Genomic DNA, 19,690 nt, shown 5'->3' on the forward strand with positions numbered 1-19,690 from the left:
CGCAGGCTCCAAGATCTAAGTGCAAACTCAGATTGCCCTGAAGTTTATTGTACTTTATGAGAGCAAAGGGTGAAATCCATCTTTGAAACTTGGGGTCGTTTGGGCTAGGTTTCCTGACATAACAGTCCTTACAAAAACCCAGCTGTTCTGGGGTTGTCATTCTACCAGCTTTAAAGAAAAACAACCAAATAAAGAATACCCTGCCAAATAGGGATCAAACCTTAGCTTGGTGTGAGTGTGCCTGAAATAGTCTCAATCTTTTCATTTACACTCGTTAAGTTCTTCTTTCCCTTCAGGGAGTGAAGCAGTATTTATGAAAGAGTCCAGCCCTTTCCCTGTACATCACTGTAGGGAAGGGCTGCTTCCTACTGAGCTCCAAGTGCTTTTCTCTATGAGTTAGGATCTGGATAACCCCAGAGCAAGATCTAAATGTAAATATGTGAAAGTAAAGATACGTGAAATGAAGGTATGCAGCTTTCCCAAGTGTGACTGCAGAGCTGTTCTTGGCCAGGAGACATCACCTGGATGGTTCAGTCACCTGATTGAGCCAGCTCCAAAGTTGCCCAGAAACAACATATCAGGAATGTGCTCTTGCTCATGTTATAGCTTCAGCGATATATATAACCAAAGAAGTGTGTGCCCTTATAGCAGGTTGTTATCAGTGGCTTACAGAGCACTTGGAATACCCTAGAGCAGCTCTTTGTATGCTGATAACTCATAAAGAATTAATGACTTCATGGGATGGGATAGGGAGTAGGAACTGGAAATGGCAGATCCTCAGGGTGCAGAGGGAAGAAAAGAACTGACTTAGTTTGCCTGAAAGCTTGAAAAATAATAAAGTTGTAAGAATTTTGGTAGACCGATCACCTCTCTCATCAGCCCTGCTAGTGCCTCAGAAGTCCCAAGAGTTCAATACAAAGCCATAATCTTTGTGTTAATAAAGTGCATAGTAGAGAGAGAGCATGCAACCATCCTGTATGACTCAGGAGAAGCCAGACAAAAGCCCAAGTAGCTCTCATGTTTGCTTTCTTCCAGTCATGGAAGTGTTTAAAAATGATGTAGATGAGGCCCTCAGTGGCATGGGTTAGTGGTGGCCTTGGCAGTGCTGGGGTAATGGTTGGACTTGTTGATCTTAAAGGTCTTTTCCAACCTGGTTGATTCTAAGATTCTATAGCATCTTTTCCCTTTTTTGCTGTAGTCTCTCCCGGTTTATACGCTTTCATCTTAACTCCTGCAACTCAAGTGACTTTAGGAACTCTGGGATAACCAAGCATTTATCTACTTTACCTGGAAACTAAATTTTTGGGGTAATGGTAAGCGTTATATCCAGGACATTTGTGACACCACTTTTGAACTGCAGTTGACAGGGGCTAGCTCACCTGCTCCTCCTGTCAAGCAATCTATAGAGCAAACATCTTGCTCTCCTTTTTTACAGCCCTGGACTCCTTACATGAGCAGCGTCATGTAATGCTATACTATTTGCTATTAAAGTTACAGGCTGCACTTATCTCCTGATCAGCCAGTGGAGAATAGCCATGCAAATTATCCCACTGATGTGAGATGTGCTGGGACTTTCCATACATACGTGCACCTTTCTTTGATTGCATTCATTAGAGTCAGCTATAGGCCATCATGGCCATCCTAAATCACTTTTCACTTCACTTCATTACAGTTGTATGCCAAAATAATCCTTCCCCTATTCAGTTCAGCTGCACCCAGTGCAATGAAGCAGTTAAAAATATGTGTATAATTCTAGAAGGCTCTTATCAGCTCTGGGAGTGGCAGAACGAAGCATGGCTGTGTGTGTACCATAGCACTTCACAGAGTGATTTTGCTACAGTCAATAATAAAGAGCATTTTTGCATAGTTCAGAAAGGTACAAAATAATATTGAGCACCTGTACCTTGTGATAACAGTCTGTCAGGGTGCAACTACCTGAAAGCAGACAAAGGACATGACAAAAAGAATTTTCCTTGGATTGAAGAAATTATTAGTGGCATAATTCTCCAGAATTGTGATTATTGGACATTTTCTGAGGTAAGCCTGGCTAGGAAATGTTAAATTCCTTTTGCCATAATTTCTTTATTAAAATGAGAATTTCTTCCCAATGAGATTTTTGCAAGGAGAAGACAGACACTCCACATTCACCCATGGAAGTTGTCCAAAGCACAAGGGGGGGAAATGCCATTTCAGACTGTTAAGAACAGAATGATAAAAGCCACCTGGAAAAATAAATGTTCAGTGTTTGCTGATTCCACCGTAGAGTGCATTTTCCTGTGGAATTATTATTTATACTGTACTAAACCTTATAAAGCATTTAATAATATGATTAATTTTTAATTTGGCTTTATAATTAAAGTTATGCCTTTTTCTTCCTGTGCTTAAGAAATAGCATCCACGCCTACCGTGACTCTTCCTCTGCCGGCAGCAAGTGAATTTTTTTCATTGACTAATAAGAGAAAGATCAAGGACTTGGGACCTTAATAATAGGACTGCTGGGAAGTCACAGAACGCCAGCAGAGAGCCCTTTGAATGAGAATTTTCATAATCTGCTGCCATTAGCTTGTTTTGCATTCAGCTTGTCTGCTGGCTTGTGACGAGTGGTGAAAATTACTCGAACCTGGGCTTTTGAGGGTACTATTATTTTCCTCTTTTATCTGACCATACCATGGAATTATGTTACTGAATTCAAATTTGACAGTGGCAGACTGTGTGTCCTGGATGATTAAAAGCTTCGTCAGCATAAAGTTGCATGCTCTTTAATTTAAGGATCAGAAGGCTGTATCTTATCTCTTCCAAGTGTGAAGGCTAAGAAATAGCATTATTAAGCTAGCTAAACAATTGTAAAATATATATTGAGACCAGCAAAGGGATTGACTTGGGTAGTTTTGTATTGCTCTAGCTTCTTTATCTTCCCAGAGGCTTTTTTCTACATTCTTCCTATGTGCACCCATTTTTGGAGTCTTTCAAGGCAAGAATTGTGTATTGCATAGATAAATAATAAATAATGTGTCACTAGTCTTTTGCTGAATTGGTATTATAGGATTTTTATTAAGATATTTGTTAGGTCAGTTTCTAGATTAAAAATATTAACTTCTGAAGGGAAAATTTAAAGTGGTGTATTGATTTCAATTCTAAGTGTCTGTGCTTGAAAGAACTTGCCCCAAGATACAACAGCAACAAAGTACTGTTGTTTAGAGAAGGGTATGTTTGCCTGCTTTTCAAAGTCACTTTAAATGTAAACATGCCAGAAATTTTAATATTTGAATAAATTTTTTTTGGGAAAAAAAAATCCTCTGAGGATTTCCCCAACCATAACAAAAACTTCCAACAGCTTTTCTAAGTCACCAGTGTATGAGTAATTACTTTTTTTTATAATGTGAAATGAATAACTTATGTACAGGCACTGAAAGAACCCAGGGCATTGTACCCACTCAATTTGTTCAATATCTTGGGCTAGATTCACAAGTTCTCTGGTAGAAATCTGACTGGAACTGTGTTTGTTTAAAATGCGACTCTGGTCCTTTCCACACACTATCACAACATTACAGTTTTTTATTTATCTTCTCTGAACCAGAGTGGATTTTCTACACTGAAACACGCCAAATACATGACTACTTTGCCTATTTAGCCGTGCCTTTTGAATCTGGAATGGTTTTCAAAGGGACTAAAGTGCAAGAGCTTGCTTGCATGAAACTATGTAAGGATGAAACAGGGAAAGTTTAGATTGGATATAAGGAGAAAGTTCTTTACTGTGAGGGTGGTGAGGCACTGGAATGAGTTGCCCAAGGAAGTTGTGAGTGCTCCATCCCTGGCGGTGTTCAAGGCCAGGTTGGACAGAGCTTGGGTGACATGGTTTAGTGTGAGGTGTCCCTGCCCATGACAGGGGGGTTGGAACTAGATGATCTTAAGGTCCTTTCCAACCCTATTCTATGATTGTGATTGATAAGTGCTTGTCCAAATGATCATCTATCAGCATCCACTCATACAGGGCAGTTTACAATGTAGGATGAGCTTAATCTAACTGCATCACCCAAAGATGACAATATTTCTGCTGGACTTAGAAAACATTAGACTGTTTTGTCTCCACAGTGAAATCACTTCTAAATATCCTCCCCCAAAATAATGATATTCATATATTTGTGCTTGTTCTTAAACAAAAGCCTGCTCCAGACTGGAGGTTTTTTGGACTTGGCATGCATTCATTGCTGAACAGTACCCTATCCTCTACATAATTGTCTGTCATCCTTTTGTGGGCTTTTTTTTACCTTGCCTGAGGCTGATTGAGTACGGGCATCTGATTGAATTTGCATGTGATAGAGTCAGTATCCTAACAAATTGCTTTAGAAGACAAATGGTGATAAAGTGCTCCCTTGTAAGAAATGAGACGAGGGTGTTCCAGCATAGTGATTTTCTCATAAATACATATGTCTTATAATACAGAGTCTTGACAATGGAAATTTATTTGGGTCTGCTTTCTTATCAAAAGAGTGTGGTTAGAAATTATGTAGGGGATTTCATTTCAGCTTCCTTTCAATCACTGTCCTTCAAAGATGGAATGCAACTTGACACGTGCAACCGAAGGCAAAGCAAAGCAGAGGGCAACCAACTTGAATGTTGATTGAAGAAGAGAAAGATTTCAAATAGTAACATGATTTGTGAAATAAATGCATTGATCCTTATCTACATCAGGTGTAAAAGAGCAGTAATGGGATATAGAAGAGTAGTGATGGGATATATAACTGCATTATTCAGTGTAGTTCAAGGGCTGGAGCTAAATTGACATGACTGAACTGGTGTTGATAGGTTAGGAAAAACAAAGGTACTGAGTGCAGGGCGAAACCCTGCCCTTTTTGTCCATGGGACTTGAGGGAATAGGCATACTCTTCTTTAAAATGATTTTCATTATGTTTGTGATGGCTTGTCGCATTGGCTGTTCTTGATACATGCCTGACAACTATGAGCTAGAAGTGCTTTCTTTCCATCCTCCCTTCTCTTGAGACAGTGGGATGAAATCTTTCATTTGAGCATCAAATGTTTTCTTTTGTATGTTTTCCACACCACGTTTTTGAGACAGGGAGAAAAAGATCCATGGTCAGGCTGTGACAGGAGGAAGCCAAACTTAGATTGAAATGAGAATGCATTTTCATGAAGTAATGTTATGTTTACTAATCTTGAAGATTCGCATTTGGAAATGTGCTTTTGAATTGAGGAGAAACAGTTTGTTTTAATCTATTCACTTCTAAATTAGGACTCAACTACTGGTACTTGCAAGGCACTAAGAAAGCACTCGCTTGGACCATCTGTATGGAAAAATGGGACTATGAAGCTAAATGTCATATATTCACAAGTCCTGTCTGTCCCTGGTTCTTGCAGCAGCAGCCTCGTGCATGCTGAGTGAGTTAGAAACCCAGGAGTCTATGTGAGCTCCACTGTGGCTCCCGCTGGTGCCACTTAAGATGTACTTAAGAAAATGTAGGTCTAGATATTTCTTTTACTTCTCTTTTCAGTAAAACTGGTTAAGCACACGTAAAGGATGACATTAAAATGCTAAGTAATAATATTACTATTAAATATATATGTGAATGTAACATATGACCATTAAAACAACTTTCTAACTATATTTAAATAGCTTTACTGTAATGATAAAGGTCCTTTTCACTTTTGTTTTAGTAAACAGGGGATCAGATTTTCAAATTAAAGGCATGTGAAAGCTGATAGGCACTTAGAGTGGCATACCTCCTGCCAGACTCAAGCCACACATGGGAGAACAGGTTTACAGCTGAACTCCTTCCCAGTAGAATGTCTTTACAATCAAGGGATAGAAATCTGCTTCTCTAGGATGTCATTAAACTGATCTGTTCTAGATGTCTATTTTAGGAAGCCTAAATTTCTTCATTGACTGTGCATTGAGCCTAGGGCAACTAGCTGAGAGACAGATGACTGCATTGTAAGCATTGGCATTTAGTCAAAGGAATGTCACCTCAAAAGCTCAAATGGGCTGCCTACCTACTTTCAACCCTATAAAATGATTAACTCTTCTGAAGTAAAAGAATTTATTCAAGAGGCTTAAAACAAGATGATCATTCTTTGGATTTGCATATATAGGTGGATTATTTGTGGTCTTAATTTGGGTTTACTTGGTGCTCACAGAAAAATCTGTCATGGTGTCTGCATGGCTACTTCAATGCTTTGAAGGCTCATGGGACTCAGTGAAAACATCCTTGGAAAGAGACTGAAAATGCAGGATTGATGGCTGAGACAGATTCTTGGAATATTAGTTTTATGATATGAAATACTTAGTGATGTATTTCTGGGCATTGCTGTATAATTTTAGTTCTCTGCTTTATGAGTAATTTGCCTTATTGGTCTCCTATAAGATCATTCATATACCAAATACTGGTTCATTCAACTGTGAGATTTTCATTTAGACTGCTGTGCTCAGTGCCTTATTAATTAAGGTATCTTGCATTTGCTGAGGTTTCACTGAGGTTCTTAAGTTTAAAAACAATAAATGTTTTTCTTTATTACCACTGTTGAAAATTAAAAAGAAAACTATGCCACCAGTCACAGAAAAACATGTTCTGAAAACAGGAAAAGTGAAAAAGAAACTGACTGTAGAAAGGTTTGGAAGTTATCATATGGGAAACTGCAGCTAGAATTTGGGAAAATTTTGTTGTTTGTGTCCTTGGAAAAGGTGCACATTAGAGGCCATCATTTCTGGGAAGAGGGAAGTTTCTGGGTGTAGCTAATAATCTACTAATCCATTTAAGCATGAATTGTACATCTGAGTAATGTCAGGGATTTGGGATTTTGAAGGGAAGTCCAGGGAGAACCAGTGGCTTGAATTTATTGCCAAAACCTGATTTTTTTGTGAGTATACTTGAGATTTGGACAAGATGTGTAGATACACATAATTGAGAAATATGGCTTTCTTTAGCAGAAATCCATATATAAAGTATTGTATTGCAGGCTGATCTCCTAAAAGGCTGTTATTTAACCAAACTTTGATTTGTTTTGGTTTTTATTGTATACTATATTATATTGTATATTAAATGCATTATATATTATATATATTTCTCATTCTCAGGCAGTTTAGTAGAGCAATAATTTCCATATCGTTTGCTGAGGAGATTTACATTGAGATGGCTGGAAACCAAACATACAACAGCACTCAAACGACTCCATCAGGAAAAGAACACCTACAGAAATCGGGGTTTCCCATGAGACCCAATCAAGCAAAGTTCTTTACACATGCATGTGTTCGCATTGAAACCATTGGGAAAATTCAAAGACTTAAACCTGTGTATTATCACACCAGAAGGTCAAATAAAACTGCAGACATAGAAGATGCAGAGCACCTTGTGATGCTCCTTCATTCCGGGGCTAACTTCACCCCTAAGGCACAGTGTACATAACCCATGTTCTGTATTTTTTTTCCTGTTGACATTTGTTTACTGGTATCAGCCTTTGACTGAGTTCTGTTGCTGTTTAAGTCTTAAATATAGTTCAAAGACTTAAAACCAGTTGAAGCTATTTTTATAAAGAATGTAGTTCTTCACCACTGCTTCAGGCTGAATAATTGCTATCTGGCTGCATCTCGCTTTTATTACCTACTGTATGTGACCTCCCACAAAGATTTGTTATTGTTTGAAACATGATGATTATTGCTGTATTGTTTTACCTAAACATTTTTTCTTGAAAGAAAGAGATAAGTTAAATATTATTAAGAGCTGGAGAGGTAAAGCATTTATTAGAAAGTGCTATTCATAAACATATCACATACACTCAAGTGTAGACCACCACATGGTTGCTGTTTAGTTTAGGCAAGCATGCATTTACATGTTCTTTACAAGGGCTTATGATATGTTCAGCAGCTGGATTTTATGTTAACATTCCATATTAACCAGAAAGGCAAGATGGAGCTAAATGAAGGCATCAAGCCTTGGTAGATATTTCTGTGCTTTCCCAAAAACTGTATCCAGATCCCTAGCAAAACTCCACAAGTTGCTACACATGTTGGTAGGAAGAGATCTATTGTAGATATTTACACAACCCTCCTTATCTTACTATCTAGAGAACTGCTGATATCTCTTATAAAGACCTTAGATGCAACAAAATTTAAAGGACTGGGCAAGGATTAAGAATTTAAGTGCAAGGAACAATCTTCTGGAGGTGCCTCCCTTTCACTGTTGGCTTTGCTTTGGAAGACACTGGGTTATACCTGCAGCCATATAGTACATAAGTGCTAATACCTCTTTGCTTCATAAGAGTATTAACAAGTACTACTTTGGATAGGATCTCGTGTCATAAAATTTACTTGCAGCTAGTTGTCTCCCTGGGAACTAGTGAGGTCTGATTTAGTAATCTAGTAAAGCGTATTGCAAGTGCAGTTCTGGGATAAAAGCAGCCTACATCAAGAGAGCACAGGCTCTCAGTTTTGAAAAGGTGGAAACATCTATACTTTTTTCTTCAAGCAGCCTCACTTGTTTACTATAAATATATTTGGGTTGAATTGGCCCCAGCTTCTCAATAGATGACTAGCTGGTTCCCATCACTCTGCCCCTTTCTGTTGCTATCCCACTACCAGTGTCCCATCGATTATGTACATACATATGTGTGTATGTGTATATATATTATATATATATACTCCAGGTGCTTTTCTTGGGTCAGTGGAGGATGGCTGAGAGAAGCTATGCTGTGAAATGACACTCAAATCTATGTCTACCTTTACGCAGCACTACCCCACTCCTGATTCATAAACCCCAAATTTATGAATTGGAATACCTTTCTCATAGGAAAGATTGTTATTTAAACTGTTATGAATGGCTGGTCTTGTATATGAATGCATATGTGTAGTCTGCATGCATTTATACTGTGTAACAGATATCCATACATAAGCAACTAGAAACACAATATCATATGTAACCCATGGCAGGGGAATTCTGAAAGCCTTCAGGAGGGATTTCTTCCTGTCATTTCAGCTACGTTTCCATTTTATCATATGCAGGAAGCACCAAAGCTTTCCATCTTTCCATATTGCATTCATTTGCCATGCTGCTTGTGGATTCCAAAACCTTGTCAGGAGGTACTTCAAAAATTGCTGACTTCTCTTGGTTGTTACATGTCAGCACAAATAGTTTCATTAAATTAATCTTACAGTGTCAGATTATGTAGGCATTTTCTATTATTATTGCTTCTGTAAGTGTTGAATAATATGGTTGAACCATACTTCTAGGAAAAAAGTGTGTAGTGGGAACTGTATTATACTCAGTTTCACCTGGAGAACAATGTCCTGAGAGTCAAAATGCATCAAGAAATGAAGTAGGTCCCTTTGAAATGTTAAGATGTGCATAACTGTGTATATTCCTCCTTTACATTCGCTTATCAGTATCATTCTCTTCTGCTTAATTATCGGAAAAAAAAGCACAAGGTAAAAAGGATTAAAAGTAAAGGGTAGGTGTGGTAGCCCACTGGTTCATTATTCCTGTAAAAACTTCCAAACAACAAAACAACCCTTTACTGATTTTGTGTTTATTGACCTTAAGGCAAATTTCAGAAGGGAAAATAAACAATGTCCCTAATGTAAACCACAAAATGCTACTGAACTGTTTAATTCACATAGAAATATTCAGAATGAACTTTACTGCTCTTTCATGGTTGCTTTGTAGTCTTTAAAAGCACAGAGCTGCATTGTTATCAGAGCAACTAATGCTTTCCACAGAGATGCAGGAAAACACCCCTGCTAGGAATGCACTGCCCCAGGAAGGAGAAAGTTAAACGTGAGCCTATTTGCAACTATTGCTTTCATTTGAAAATAATTATAACGTTTAGGCTATTGGTGACATTGCCTCTGGTAATTTCAGCAGTTCAGAGTGTCTGAGTGTATTTCACATATAATCCACAGAAGTATTTTGCATATGTGTTTAATAAATACCATTTTTTACCTTCAGGTGTTTTCCTATAGTATGGTCTATGCAGCCCAAAGTTCCAAGTTTAAGTCATGCGTGCTCAAAGAAGCTGAGTATACTGCATAATAGAAGCATGTTTGTTTTTGCTTCCACATAGCTACTGAGCCCCACACATAAACAAATGAAACCCCACAGGAGTAGGGACTCTTCTCTGAGGAGCTCGGGGTGAGCTGCAACTTTCCTGCCATACCCCAAGTACCCAGGAGACTGAGATGCTTTCTGCCATCAGTCACTTCCCAATAGCTGTCATGTTTCTACCCACAGCAACATGAAGAAAGTAATTTATGTTCATGTATATTTGTGTGTGTGTGTGTGTGTGAATATACACACATATATGCATATACATAGGCATAGACCTTGCACAGTGGTCCCTTCCAGTGTTAACCATTGTGTATCTACAGCAGAGACTGTTGTTTCACAATAATAGCTTTAAAATGTAAATAAAAATAGCTTTAAACGTAAATGTATACTGCTACTAAAAGATATGATCCAAGTCATCCTTCCTTGCACTTTCCCTGCCTGGGCACCAGCAGAAGCTCTTGCAGGCACACAGTGAACTGGCTCTGTGCCCTCCTCTGACTCACCCCATGGCCCAAAAATACTAATGTTGGCCTAAAGAAAGGCATGAAAATGAGGGATCAGAGACATTATGCTGAAAGCACCCTGTGAGCATCTTGGAAAGGAGGGAGGGGAAGTTAAGAGAGCATCAACAGAAGGGATTTCTTTTATGTTCAGTTGTTCATGTCATCCTCTCACACAGTGTGTTAACTGCTGACAATCTAAAGAGAAGCAGATGAATACTTTTAGAATTTAAACTCTTAGCAATGTCAAAATTCCTTTTTCTGACTTTCCTAGGTATATTATTTGGATGATAAGTCACAGTTAATGTCTAAATAACTGCTACTCCTTGACAAGCATCAGACATTCCTTAAGAACTTGATTTCTTCCTACTTAAACAGCACTTAGCATGATTAGATCTTAACCATTAATGAGAAACACTTATTTCCTGTGAAAATTATGTCATATGATAAACTAAGAAGAGGAGAGTCATGTTACTTGAGGCTCTTCACAGACTTGTTTACTGATAAGCCTTTCAAACCCTGCTAAGTTAAGATCTCTGGTGCACCCTTCAGGACCAGCTGAAGTTAATACTACCCATGCATGGCTAAACTACTTGTGATTTAGCTCCCAACCTGCTGTGATGTTTAAATACTAACCAGAAATAGGGATCTTCTGCATTAACATGACTCTTTCAGCCACAGTGCTCATCAGCTGAAGATAGGTGTCACTTCCATGTGTGGGACAGAGGGAGAGTGATAGCCTTGACAATCATGCCAATGTGCCTCCAAAACCTAGGAGATTCGTGTCATCCTTTTGAGATGAACTTATTTCGAAGGGCCTGCATAGTGCCTCATTCTGTATATGTTCTGCATCTTTTTTCTCCTGCTGGAACCTTTGTAACAATTCAGGATAGACAGAAAGGAACCTATAACTTATTATCTCCACTCCATAATTAGGCTTTGTCATGTGTTTACTTCTTTACAAACTACTACATATCTGTCATATGAAGAAAGCAGTGTTTCTTCATCATAACCTTTAATGTCATGAAAGGATAAGGGCATTTGGGCTATGTACCTATTGTCACTATTAATAATTCAGACAGACACAGACTGTTTTTCTGATTAAAATGATGTGCAGTAATATCAGGAGGTGATAGATTATGTCATGTTCTTTCCCCCATATATGCTGACACTGTTACTCAAACATTGCTTAAACAGAAAAGTAGCAAGTCCAGACTGAAGGCTTTTCTGGGCTCCTAAGCACCTCATTTGTATCATCCATTTGCAATTTTTCCTATTTCCATCATTTTGCTTCTCATAAAACTGATTTTTGTAACATGGAGGAGGTCTTCTTCAAAATCTTGGCATGTGGGAAGGGGTCTCAACCTGGAGCAAAGGAGTTTCTTCAGACAGCTGCCAGCTGGGATGTTTGCAGCACTTTTGACATCTTGTCTCATGCCAAGATGACAATAAGATTTATTATTCTAGGCAATTAGGGTGAGTTTTCCCCACTTGGTTTTCATCTTTGGTATGACAAATTTGGTGATGAAACCCTGAAGACTTCTTTTTGTGTTGCTTATTCAGAGCCTGAAAGCCAATATCACCATAATATGTCATCCCTGCTCCTCCCCTCCCTGTGTTTAAGTAAGAGAAACAATTTAAGTTAAAAGTAAGTGGTACCTTTCATTTTGTTGCCTTACCTATAGCAAGAATATAACAACTGTACGCACTGCAAGATGTGCAGATGTGTCAGCCGCATCTTGGCCAAGTCTGAGGGACTGATGTCATGCTTTTGCCAGAAAAACAAGTAAATATTTTATTTGGAGTGTTGTTTGGAAGAGATGGGAAATAATCCCTTGGGTGCAGATAACCTTAGGAAGGCCTCAGCTGGAGCAGTGTGTCATGTGGGGAGCTGCACGTGAGGGATAATATGTACTGTTGGAGAGATTTCAGAAGTAAGCAGCAGGAATAATCAGAAGGCTGGAAGATGCAACCTGTGAGAGATCAGGGATGGGATTTCAGTTGCTTAGCAGAGAGAAAACAGATGAGAGGCATGATAGTAGTCTTCAAATATGTTAAGGCTGTTACAAAGATACAGAGAATGTGTTCCCCTTGTCTTCTCTGGACAGAACCAGAAAAAATGAGCTTAAAACACAGCAAAGGAGACTGATAGTGCATGTTAGAAACACTCGTTTCTTATGTTAACAGTGATTGGAAGTTGCCAGCAGAAGTCAAAGGCTGAAGAATGAAATAGGTATAGCTGATATCAGCTTGGATGAGAATGATGAGCATCACTTCCTCAATGTTTCTTTCAGCCATTTTATTTGATTGAACAAGAACTCTTTAAGTTGTGTTTGTTCCCATGCTTTTCTAACTTTCTATTTTCTAACTTTCTATTTTCTCCTGTTTTTTAGTAATGACTTTCCTCAGGCTAATACTTAATAATGTCTTAGCAAAGTCAACTTGAACACAGTAAAGATCATTTTTCATGAGAGTAAGATTGGATTTCTTGGCTGCTTTCTTCAGAAAGTGACCTGACAACTTCTGTTTCCCCATCTTGAATAGAGTATGATGGTCATACCATAGTGCAAAATGGTTTTGACATCTTAGAGAAAGCTTTAACTGCTAAACACCATTGCTTCACTTTCATATACTTAGTTCTGTCTTCTCACATCACAGTTTCATATTCACCTACAGCTTTTCCATATGATTTCATATTTAGAATTATTCTGTCCTTTTTTCTTTTCTTCTTTTATTATGTTGAAATTTAATTCTGCAATTCTTAGTAAAACTCACATGGGCTCTTCACCTTTGATAGCAGCTGCAGGATTAGTTGCTTTGTCAGCTCTTCTCGACAGTAATACTTTCCCTTTCTGCCCCTCCCATTTGCCTCTGAAATGGGCAGAAACTAAAGATGACAATCTGATGAAGCCGCTGCCAGGCTGGGACACACTTACTGTCCCCTTCTTTCAGTTTTTAGCAGCTGGCACTTCTCACTCCCTGATGAGAGTACATCATTATATCGAGTCAGCCCACCACTCGCTCTTCCGAGATGCAGCCTCTGAGAGATATGACTTGCAGAAGACAGCCTGCTCAAAGTAATGTACACACAGCGAATCACAAGTCAGCAATTATTAAAGCCTAACTCTTTTGGAGGAAAATTTCCAACTGAACATTTAAGGGAACAAATGTTGGAGAGGCTGAGCAGACATCTCACTCTGGTGTTGCAGTCTGTCCTCCTTCCCTTCTGCCTCTGTTGTCTCATCCTGCTTCCTCTGATGGCTGCAGCTTTAGAAGTGGCTTTAGTACAAAAAGGGATTTCTTTGAAGTATCATAGAAATACCTTTTGCATGGAAATATGACCAGCAAATGTCCAACTTTCTTTTTCAGCTATCTTCTTAGAGTAGAGCATCATTATCCATGTTTTTCCCCCTCTGGTATAACATGAAAACTTTTAGTGACTTTTATGGTTCAATTACTTTTGGCAGACTTCAGTTCTTCATGTTAGACCCACGCACTTGTATAAACATTACTGGCTTCAAGCTGTGTTAAATATAATCACTTAGCTACAAAAACAAAAAGCCAGAGATAATGACTAAGATTCCACTTTTTATAAACATTTTTGGGCTGAAAATGATGATTTGGAGTGGCAATCACACCCTGCTTGCTAATATTTTTCCCTTTTGGGTTCTTCAGCTGTTCATCTTTGCCTGTTGTCATTCTCTTTGTCTTTGCTAAAAGCACTTTTTTCCTACTCTGAACCCCGCTGAAATAGATTCTGCCGAAATTGTGTCTTAAAAAACACACAGAGACAGATGACAAGGGGAAACATAAAGCAAAAGCTGAAATATGACACCACCTTAGAGAAAGGAATACTGAATATTAAGTGAAATCCTGAAGTTCCTTGTACTGCTGCCTAAAACCAGCTTGATGTGGGTGGTGAGCATTAAAAACAAACTGTATTGTGGAAGAGATATAATGCAGAAAAAAATTGGAGAATACAATGGCTTTGTGTTGATGATTGAAGTGAATGTTTGTTCTACAGGACAGTCAAATGAGAAAAAAACAAAACTAAAAAATAATCTTAACAAAATCAGTGTGCAGGCAAAAACCCCTGTAAGTGATGGCACAGAAGAGATACAGGTTTTATTTCATAGAAGCATAGAATAGTTAAGATTGAAAAGGACCTTAAGATCATCTAGTTCCAACCCCCTTGCCATGGGCAGGGACACCTCACTAAACCATGCCACCCAAGGCTCTGTCCAGCCTGGCCTTGAACACTGCCAGGGATGAAGCATTTACCACTTCTTCGGGCAACTTTTTGCAGTGCCTCACTAACCTCACAGTAAAGAAATTCTTCCTTATATCTAACCTGAACTTCTCCTGTTTATCTTAAATGGATCATGGGATGTTTGTTAAAAGCACCTTCCTTTCACACCATCCTCCAAAGCAATGGATCACTTTAGTCTTTGAAAGTTAAAAAAAATTGCCCACAAGAAGAATTAAAAAAAAAAAAAAAGAAGAAGAACCAGAGCAAACCCCAACAACCTTCTTCACTTTTGAAAACTGACACTAAAAGCAAGGAAATGTTTTTCTTTACAAATGAGGTCAAAACAGCCTCGTCACTCCCCCGGCACTGCCCAAACCTGAACTCTCTAAAAGACGTTTCCTTAATTTCAGAAAACCCAGTTGCACATTACATGAATATCACAAGCTGAACTAAGAATTTAACTTGCTCTATATCTGTGTCTGTAATCCTGGCTTTTAGTTTAGACAAAAAAGTAGCTGTGCCAAATGGTAATATTAAGCCTTGCATTACATCCCATTAAGCTGCAGCTCTGGGACTGCTGAGGCTTCAGGAAGGACTGATGAACATGATTAGCTGCTGCTTCTTCTGCAGACTTCACTCCTACACTTGCCCAGGTGTGAAGCTGTCTAGTTCACTTCCCATACACACTTTAAAACCTCTGAATGAAGCTTGGTGTTGCTTTCAGTATAGGCAAGCAGGTAAGGTAATAGCCGAGGAGGTCATAGATGTGGGCTGCTATTCTTGCCACTTCCCAGTGTGGATGGGGCCAACAGGATGAGTTGTTACTCTGTACATTCCCAGAATTTCCTGTATGTGCCTGAAAGGACGTGGTGAAGCTATGGAGATATGCTCCCAGAAGCTTTTGCAAAACCCATCTGGAAAGGCGAGAGGTATCTTACGTGCACTTGATAGATCTCCCACACCTGAGCTGGGTTAGTCCATTGAGCAGTAAAGCAGATGTTCTTGCAGCAAAAGACATGTTTTATCAGATATGTAAGTATGAGTTTCATGATGATTGGTTGGTTGATTATATGGAAGCTATTAACTACTGAGCAGTCTCTAACAGATTTGTTTAAATCTCACAGAGAGCGTCACACAAACATTTTGAGTAAGAATAAAAAGATCCCCTTGGGTATCTTTTCTAGCTGTTTGTACGACCTGGATATAATTTCAACATTATTGTCTTCTTAGAGGATAAAAATGCTTCAAATTTCATAGTAATATAGCTGAATTTTTGAGAAGTCCTAAGAGTCATTTTCTCTGTGGTCTAATTTGCTCTGTTGATGAAGAGGAAAGTGTGTGGTTAGTATTACTAGAGAAAGTACACACTTTTATTGATGGCACTGCTTTAGTTTGCTTGGTTTTGGAAGACATGGATTTACTTAGGGAAAATCCAGATGCAGATGATTAGATGAAAGGGAAAACTACCAAAAACAATAGGATGAGACTAAATCTGTGGAGCCACCATAATATATCTGCGTATCTGGATAGCTATTTTCTCATAATGAGTAACAGGACCCGGAAACCCTTTAACATATGTTGCATTCACAGTGAATCAATGCACGGTTTTACTCATATCCTTTTTATACTTTTATAAAACAAAATTTGGATCTGGTTCCAGCAATTTACAAACGTTTTATGACAACTGAGTCAAAGAAGTTGGCAGGCTTTCTAGTTTGGAAGGCCACTGGAATGTTTTGCAAGAGCCATGATAATATCTTAGTAATAATGAGGTAAGAGTAATAAATTTTTCTGAGTTGCAAATAGTAGGATTCTTTCTTATTTTTATTTAAATATTTAGAGGCTAGTCCCTTTCTAGGAGATTCCTGTAGTTTTTCCTTTTCAAATGACAGATGCTGTGTAAGTGTAATGCTGGAGGAGTCCATGAGGAGCCTTCTTTCTTTTTCTTGTACTTACATGGAGATGCATGGTTTGATTTGATTTGGCAGAGATAGACTGCACGGTTTTGTTAAGGTCTTTGTTTAGTAGTTACTGCAAAAGAAATGTGGTCTCTTCTAATATTAGAAAAAATATTGATAAGTACGTACTGGTTTTCTAATCCCAAACTTAATTTTTCAAGGAACTAACTGAGAGACAGTGTAGGATTGAGTTTGTAGATTTAACATAAGGGTCAAGAAAGTATGTGGTGCTCCCTTGAAATTGTGAGAGTGTAATAACATCCAAAAACTCTTACCACTCTTACTTAAATATTTCAATATCAATATGAACCACCATGTCCAAATGTTTAACGTGTCCTACATGATTTTGGCATAAATAGCATGATGCTTTTTCTACTATATTTACTCCCTAGGTTTTGGGGTTTTCGTTTGTATGTGTGTTTTTTGGTGGCAAGTATTGACAATTCCTGACAAGCAGAATCTGTTACTGATACTGCACTTTTCCAGAATTGCTGAGATGGGGAATGAAAGATTGCACAAATGCAAAGGGGTGACAAACTGGTTTCTTGCTGCCACTGCATTGTGCTAAAGATTTTAGGAAAATATAGCCAGATCTTCTCATAGGTGGGAGTAAAGCAAGGAGTAAATACATCAACGTTAACAAATGTTATGTGTGTTAGTTTATTTACTCTATGGTTACCACCTAATGTGGCACATGAGGGTCTATTTGTACAGACGCTGTTGAGTAATTTCGTTATCTCCTGCCCCTCTACTCTGCTCTCGTGAGACCTCACTTGGAGTATTGTGTGCAGTTCTGGTGTCCTCATCATAAAAAGGACACGGAACTGTTGGAACAAGTCCAGAGGAGGGCCACGAGGATGATCAGGGGACTGGAGCACCTCCTGTATGGAGACAGGCTGAGAAAGTTGGGGCTGTTCAGCCTGGAGGAGAGAAGGCTGCGTGGAGACCTCATAGCAGCCTTCCAGTATCTGAAGGGGGCCTACAGGGATGCTGGGGATGGACTCTTCATCAGGGACTGTAGTGACAGGACAAGGGGTAACGGGTTCAAACTTAAACAGGGGAAGTTTAGATTGGATCTAAGGAAGAAATTCTTTACTGAAAGGGTGGTGAGGGACTGGAATGGGTTGCCCAGGGAGGCTGTGAATGCTCCATCCTTGGCGGTGTTCAAGGCCAGGTTGGATGAGGCCTTGTGTGACATGGTTTAGTGTGGGGTGTCCCTGCCCATGGCAGGGGGTTGGAACTAGATGATCTCAAGGTCCTTTCCAACCCTAACTATTCTATGATTCTATAAGTTACATTATCAGTAGGCTGGCTCTGGTGTCCTTTCTGAGAAGCAGGCTGTGTTAAGTGTTCGATGTGATAGTTCAAAGGGGCATGTTGGCAGTCTGACCACTCTGTGGCTTTAATCAGAGAACTTCAATGTGTTGCAATGCTTGTGAAAAGAAGGTGCCAATGTGTTAGTGTTTTCAGAGACAGTAAATAATGTCAGCGTAGGTGGTACTGGAAGACTGTGAAGAACCTGTTGCTATCTAAATATCCAGCCTCCCCTATCTGATCCTTGAAGTCACTAGTTTTTCTTATAGAGGAATGAATCTTGAAAACCACCAGGAGCACATCAGGGTTATTGCACCTGTAGATCAGCTGAAGTGGAGCTGGAATGACACTGAATTCTTGTCTTGTACCCACCCTGAGGGTAACTCCTTAGCTACCAGCAGAGGAACGGTCCTTTTTTGGCTCTGTTAGACCTTGAGACTCAATAAAAACCCTGGACTTCTATTTCCTTTTTATCTGGTATCTGTCTGATATGCATGGCAGTTGCACACGTACAGGATGTCTTTGAGGTGTAATATGCTTTCCTGTGTACTACTGTGATTAAAATACAGTAGTATACATGCACATGTATAGTATATTTGTTGTTCATGGACACCCAAGTATGCAATAAGGAGGAGTGGTTTCTCCTGTGTGTTTTTAGAATTAGCAGAACTTTAGGGAAAATCAGTGTTTGTGCCACATATTCATATTCTGTCTTAAACTGTTAACTCCTTTAGTCCAGTTATGATGATAAATGATTAATTTATCACTTTTTTTGTACTCTTCTGTGTCTATATACAGTATGTTTATTTGCAGGATAAGAAGCACATTCTCACTGCAGCATTGAGAAGGGAATAGTTCCAGTAACAGCAACAGACATCTATAAATTTGAAGCAAAGTAGTTAAGCAAAATAGAACAGCAAGCACTCTTAGACTAACCTTTTGTGTTTAAAGAAAGCTGTATTTACTTCAAAACCTATCATTTAAAATATATAATAGTAGATCATCATCTCTTTGTTTTTGTTGTATTTTTAGTTTTGATTACTCTCTTTTTGGTGCCATATAGTCTGGAGTTATTTTAACTAGCACTCACATCATAAACATTCTCTTCAGATTTATTATTCTTACAATTCATATTTACCAAATACTGCTTCTTCTGTTAAAGCAGTTTACTCATAAATTACTTACTTGTATCAGAATCTCAATAGTCTGTGAACTTTTTCAGTAGCTGCTCAAGAGCAAGAAAGGAAAGTTGGACCACACAGCCATCACTGGAAACTGTTACAGTTGGTATTAGAACTTGCTTTTACTGGATATCTTTTTCGATTGGCCACCAAGCTTTCCTTGGACTTTAAAGGTTTGAAAATTGAGTCAGCATGTCATTTCAAAGATGATAGTAAAAATTTGGAATAGATTACAATTTTATGTGTGTTTGACCTAATGGCAATTCTAATTTTTAGGCTATTCTTTAAACCAGTAAATCTAGTCTTTAATTCAGACAGTGCCAAATCAATGGTTTCTGCCAGCCTGTCTGAGAATGTTTTTCTTTTTCTCTCTGGATACAAGGTAAGTATCTAGTTAGTGTTCATTTGAAAGGACTCAGTAATTGGATATGTAGGA

This window comes from Psittacula echo, assembly GCF_963264785.1.
Source record: "Psittacula echo genome assembly, chromosome: 1".
NCBI classification, from domain to species: domain Eukaryota; kingdom Metazoa; phylum Chordata; class Aves; order Psittaciformes; family Psittacidae; genus Psittacula; species Psittacula echo.